The following is a 6,570-nucleotide window of genomic DNA, read 5'->3' on the forward strand; positions in this document are numbered from 1 at the left end:
CCCGCGGCCCGGCACGGGCAGCCCCCGGCGGGACCCGCCTCGCCGCCCCGCTGCCCGAGGATCCCGGCCCCGCTGCCCGAGGATCCCGGCCCCGCTCCCGGCGCCGCCGGCGACCCCAGCGCGGGCACTGCAGGCGGCCCTGCTGCCCCTTCCCCCGAGACCCGCCGCGGAGGAGGGCGAGGGGCTGCGGGGCGGCCGCGCACGGGTGCCCCAAGGCGCTGCCGTGCGCCCCTTGCCGTCCCGAGCGAGGCTCTCCCCGCGTGCCCCGCGCTCCGCTCGCGTGCGGCCCACATGCCGGGGCAGCCGCGCGAGGCCGCGCCGGCCGATGGCCTGCAGCGGCCCCCGAGCTGCGAGCAGCGCGCGCCGCGGCCGCGGGCCTCTCGTGCCGCCTCCGAGACGGCACCGGGCACGTTCATCAGCGGCCTCGGCAGCTCCGAGCGCTGCCGTGTGTTTTTTATGGAATTCCTTGCACCCGCCGCGGTGAAACTGCAGTGTTTGTTTGCGCCGAGCGGCGCTTCCTGCCCCATCCAGATGTGCGCTACCTGCAGCTGGTGGCCCTGCCTCACCTGGCGCACAGATGTGCGCGCCAGCRTTAGCCCCGGGACAAAAAGGCCTTGTGCGACCCGCAGCCGGGGCGGGAGGCGAGCTTTACTGCGCAGGCACAGCGGGGCGCGCGGCTGCGGAAAACAGGGTGACTTTATTCGCACCTCCGCGAGCCTCCCCGCGGCGCGGCCGCGAGCGTGACGGCGGCTGCCCAGCGCGCCGCGCAGGCCGCTCTGGGGGCGGCTTCTGCGGGGAATGGGCACAATGGAAAGTTTATCTCTCGGCGTCTGGGGAGGAAGGAAGCRGTGTACGGACCAGTGAGTTTTCCATGACAAACGACGAGTCTGCACAGACACRGTGTGATGTCACCTACAGCATTTCCAAGGCAGATACCAAAAATCTTCTCGCTGGCAGAGAACATYCCACCTTTCCATTTCACCACCGGCAGAAGGAGGAATAAATGACATGACGGGAGAGGTGCGTCCATAAGCTTCTCCCTAACCAAGTCTCCTGACAGGTTCTGAGCAGGGAGGACACGTCGGTGAGCCGTCCCCGTGACCTTTCCAGGCGGGAACGCAACGCCGCAGCCRGGACAAGGATGCTCACAATCGCGGGGGACACCCATGTCCGTGCCGGGGCGGACGGCGCGACSTAAAGCCTTCCCGGCCTCAACGCCTGCGAGACGCTCGCGTGAAACTCCGCGTGGGAAACGCACGGCATTCAATAACTGCCTCTTTTTAATTATTAATATCTGAATGCTGCAGATGGTTAACAACAGCAGAACGCTGTGAGTACTGCCGGTGGYAGCCTGAGGGCTAGTTAGCCCAGGTATGATCTTTTCATCTTGTTTTGAGCCCCGGGACATAAAAATTGCCATACTGGGTAAGAGGACTCAGCCAGCCAGCCCCATATTTCARCCAAAGGCTAAAGGAAAAGCTTCCAAGGGAAATGCAGGATAATCTGAGCTCTAGCTAAATTCTGCTCCTGGAGAGAGTGACTGCTGCTCAGGTGTGAACTGTGGAAGTGAGTCCTTTTTAAGGCCTCGTGGATAATTCCTTTGCTGTTTGTGCTTACGACTTCAGATAAAGCAGTTACAGYGGGTGAGGCTTTGTAGGAGGGATTTGGCCTGAGCCAGTGGCTTCCAAGCTGCCAAGGATGTGGCTGGTGGTCCGAAGGAACCGAGGGAAAGCAAACAGGGTGAGAGACTGCAGGAGGGACAAAGGGGTATGAGGAAAGAGTCCAAAATGGGCCTGGCCCATTCAGATGATGGCTGTGAGTCCAGGCCGCTGTGAGGCAGCTAGAAAGCTGGTGCTCGCACCCAGACCATTGGGGATCAAGTGGGGAAAACAGCCATTGCCTGGAAAGCTACATGAATCGTGAAGACCTCAGACTGCAGAGCTCAGAGTGAAGGTCCAATGCTCTTCCGACTGGCTTACGTGATGCCTTCTTAGAGGAAGCAGCAGCAGCAGCAGTAAGCATGTACCTTAGTAAGAACTTGGTATTTTGCTGCACTCAACAAGTCTGCTGCCCTAGGCAACTGTCTACTGTGTTGCCTGGCTGCCTAAAATTAGTACCTGCATTCGCCTTTGTTCAGTTTTCAGAGGTGACAAATGTGCACGAGGCACTAATTTACACATCAAGTTTGAAAGTCACGCTGCGGCGGCTGGGGAGCCATCGCCACCTTCCTCATCCCGACCCTGCTGCGTTCGCTGGAGGCTTCACGGAACAAGGGGAGGCCACGGCCATGAGACCATCTGCACAAGTCTGGCAAACTCTGTGACAAGCCTGAACCCTGCCTAGAAGAGAGCCCTGGCAAGTTAGAAAAGAGCCACCCATGCAAGTCTATTGCCCTATTACTGCTATATATGTACAGGCCTATACATATATATATAGGGGTGTTTCCAAATATGACAGAGATTTTATCAAGCGCTATAAAAGGTGGTGAAAAAAAGTAAGCCTCCACTGCGCCTTAAATGATCACAACTTCTGCATCACGTTTAGTTTCTCCCAGACAGGGCACAACTGGACATACATCCTTCCCGTCACGGGCCAGAGCCTCTTTCAAGTTCCTGCTCATCCTCACGGATTGTCTGTGGTTCATTGCCCGTTTCTAGGGCCTCACCATGTTCAGCACATCCCGAAGCATTTAGTGCTTTCTCTCTATCTCAGGAATGACATAGGCCACTTAACAGGGGAAAATACTCACTTAAGTAGAGCCTTGTCTGCTTAAGGAGCCAGGAGAGATTCCTAGGGATCCCCGATGTGGCAAGCCAGGTTTATGTTYGGAAGGGAAACCCTCGGCTTTGGCGCAGTGGGCTCAGATTCTACTGAAAGGTGTCCCATAAAGCCCTACCACACACTTGTGGCTCTGGCAGCTGGGCTTGGCTTTAACCACAGTTCCTATTCGGGTTTCAGGAATCTCATTAAAGTAGCATATCCACCCATTGGGATGAGCTAGTTTTAGAGGGACTGTAGATTATTCCTTGAAGYGAAATTGGAGTCTCCATCCAGAATCCGCAGTGATCTTTTACCTCCCTGGCTTGTTCTGCACCGCAGTCTTCATCTGCTGTCATTCCTGGGCTGCTCCACGTTGCTGCACCACGTTGCTGCACCGCTGTCTGACGCGGCCAGCTGCAGGGTGCTATCTGCAGCATGACRATAGCAAAGCAGCAGCAGGAGTCACCCTGCAGGTCTGGAGCCAGCCCAGGTGTCACTGAAGGTGCCGAGAAACCTCCCCAGAGCCTCCCAGCAGGTCGGTGCCTTGCACCCATCTCTGTTCTTGCCATGGCGCTGCCTTGTTTCGTTCTTCCACCCTGCCTGTCCGTCTCCTCTGTAAAGGCAGATTATTCCTACTCGCTTCCTGCCTCTTTCTGTTGTACTTGCGCCCTCCGTTTTATCTTGAGGTGCTCGTGTGCTACTACCTTTCTCTGCATCTCATCACCTGTCACCCCCGCTGACAGATCCAGATTTCCTTTCACCACTACCTTGCTCCTTCATTTTTCCATGACTGCCCTGACCAATGACGTTCGGTCTCCCTCTCACCAGAGCGTGTCGTGCAGCAAATGCCAAGATAGACCTGCCAGTCTCAGCAGACCTGGTGACAGCTGTCCCTGAAGTGTCTACCCAGGGCAAGCAAGGATGGACGGAGGGAGCAAGGAAAGAACAAGTATTAAAAACAGAAATACAGGCCAGGTATTAAATCAATTTTACCATTCAAAACTAGAACAGCTAGAAGTGCAGAGTTTCCATAAATAAGCCAGCTTCTCACTAGCAAAAGACCCTCACAATCCTTGTCATTCATCCCACAGTATTTCACATGGCAGGCAGTGAATTCACCTGCAGCAAGTCCATCTCGTCTGCTAGGAAAAAAAAGGAGCAAACTCTAGGAAATATTGGCATTACCCCACCTTCCTCCCCAGGTGATTCTGTGGTGGATGCTCCCTTACAGTAGAAGGGATCTCAGTATCTAACCAATGTGGTTAACAGAGACCAGGTGCTCCAAAGAAAAAGCCTCAGCAATGACCCATGGAGCACACGCAGCTTCTGCAGCGCTGAAACAAAAGCCATTTCACACTTCTGTCGCACCCTGTGGCTGAGGACAGTCACATCTCTTTTGGATAGTAAAGYACAAGCACTGCAGCCCAAAGAGGCTCAGAAATTTGCCCATGTCCCCTCTGAGCTTCACAGGATAGGCTAAGAAAAAAAAATGACCTGATTTTTTTTTCCTGAATTCCTGGTTATGCACCCTGTGGCTTAAGAAAAGGAAGCCCCATAGAATTATTCTCGCAGGTGGCTATCCACCTGGGAAACATCCATACTCACAGTATTCCCAGAGACAGACCCCAGGCCATCTATTTCCCCTCTACATGGTTTGCTACGCTCTATTTGCATATTAGTTCAATCAAATGAAATTGGGACTTACATGAGAGGGATGGCACACGTTTGGCCCAAATTTTGCACTTGTMATTTCCGTGGCTGACAGACTTCCAGAGTTTCTATAACTGTGGCAGATTCTCATTAATGGCAAACTGGAAAGCATCTTGCTGTGATGTATTTGCACGGGTTGCCCCAYGGAGCAGCGCGGGGAAGGAGCCCTCACTCCCTCAGCAAGGCAGCCAGGGCCGCGGCGCTTCCCTGGAGCAGGGAACTCTGCCCYGGATTACGCCCAGCACAAGCACACGCGGCAGCCTCCTCCAGCAAGAGCAGGATAATGGGACAAAGTTCCTCGGCGGCGTGAGCAGCGCAAGGCAGTCCAAGTCAAAGCAACGTCTCCMCAGAGGAAGGAACAGCTGGACGATTTTTAGTCCCTTCCTTACCCTGATGGCACAAGGCTCTGCGCATCCTTCCTGCTCCCCAAAGAGGCGCTCAGCCCCTCCAATCCCACCGGAGCCACCCCAAACTGAGAGGAGTTACGCCCTTGCATCTACAGGCCTGGGCCTCGCTTCGTGTGTTTGACTTCTGCTTCACACCCCGTTTCAGGCTTCCACTAACTAGCAAAGACAGACAAATATTCAAGTAGAGTTAGGCTGCTAGTGTGCTGGCTCCTAACTTCAGCAGGAGTCAATGGGCCAGGGGAAGCCGGGGACGCACAGATACTTCTCTGTTTGGGACATGCAACAGCTTGGCGTAAGCCACGAGGAGCAGTGTTGGGCTCACTTGCCTCAGGAGTCTCCTGGTGGTTTCTTTTTTAAAAGCACAATGCGCAAATCTCAATGTAGGGACACAGATATAGATTTCCAATGGAAATAGATAGCCACGGAACACATTCAGATTGAATTTGCTTTCTCTGTCTTTCCTGCTAAGCGTCTACAAAGATGTTCTTACATGTCATCTTACATCTGGTCTTACATCTTACAGTCTAACGAAAATAATACCAACAGTCAGCTCTGTTCTCACTCAGGAACTGCAAAGTGAGCACATAAACACCATACATTAGGGCCCTCAACCCTATCAGGTGCTATTTTCCCTTAGCCTACAGAAAGGGAAAATGAGGTGCAGGAAGGGTAGGTAACAGGTTCGGAKTCACCTCCGTTGCACAAAGCAATAAACCAGGTGCTTAGAGGTGGGCACACGCCCACCCATTCGCCAGAAGCAGGGCTATATTGACATTTGCTGTCATTTGTTTCCCTTCTCCTGAGCCCCAAATACATGTTCCATCCGCTAAATATTGTTCCTGCTCAAATAGAGAGCATTCAAAGCCACAAGTATTAAAATACTGGAATGTGGGAACAACGTGCAAGTCTGCAGCATCGTTTACGCACTTATCACAGTTTCCAAAGCAAAGGAAAAAAAAGAGAAAATATTTTCCAAGCATTCTTAATATATTTTGAGTATTAAAAGACCTTTCTCTMTAACCAATTTCATTAATTTATCTATCATTTTCAAAACTTATCTTTCATATGGTCATTTCCCATCAATTTCAGAATATCCTGTCAATTTTGGATGCCACAAACTTAAGCAAAATCTATACAAACTGTTTGAGGAACAGACTGCATATACATTAGTACCAACAAAAGATCATTTTATATCTCACCTTAATTTTAGTGCAAATCACATATGCACAGGTCTGATTTCACAACAGAAGCAAGTTATATATGATCTTGTTTGCAAAATGCCATTATAACATTCTGATCTTCTTAAATAAAGAGTTTCTAGATACATTTTTCTTTCTGCAAAATATCTATTCATGCAAATTGAATCTGGAAGAGTTATTTCAGTGTTGATTTTTGTGTAGGTTACCATTTAAACTGAGAGCAAGGCCTTCATAATTAAGATCTGCAGTCATGTAACTAAATTGTTCAGTTAAACCACTACGTATAGCATATATACACATACATATATAGTATATATATTTAAGTAGATATGGTCTAACATGAGGAACCAGCCAGGTCTGCTTTCAGTGCTGTGTCGTAGGACCCCGTTTTTGAGCTTACCGAGCATTGTGAAGCCGTTGGGTCTATTCCGGGTCCCTGCTCTGCCTGGAATCCCGCTGCTCCCAAAGCTGCGCCTCTTCCTCTCCCTTAGCTG

Source organism: Nothoprocta perdicaria, unplaced genomic scaffold (genome assembly GCF_003342845.1).
Source record: "Nothoprocta perdicaria isolate Ctin4 unplaced genomic scaffold, notPer1 scaffold_84, whole genome shotgun sequence".
Lineage (NCBI taxonomy): Eukaryota > Metazoa > Chordata > Aves > Tinamiformes > Tinamidae > Nothoprocta > Nothoprocta perdicaria.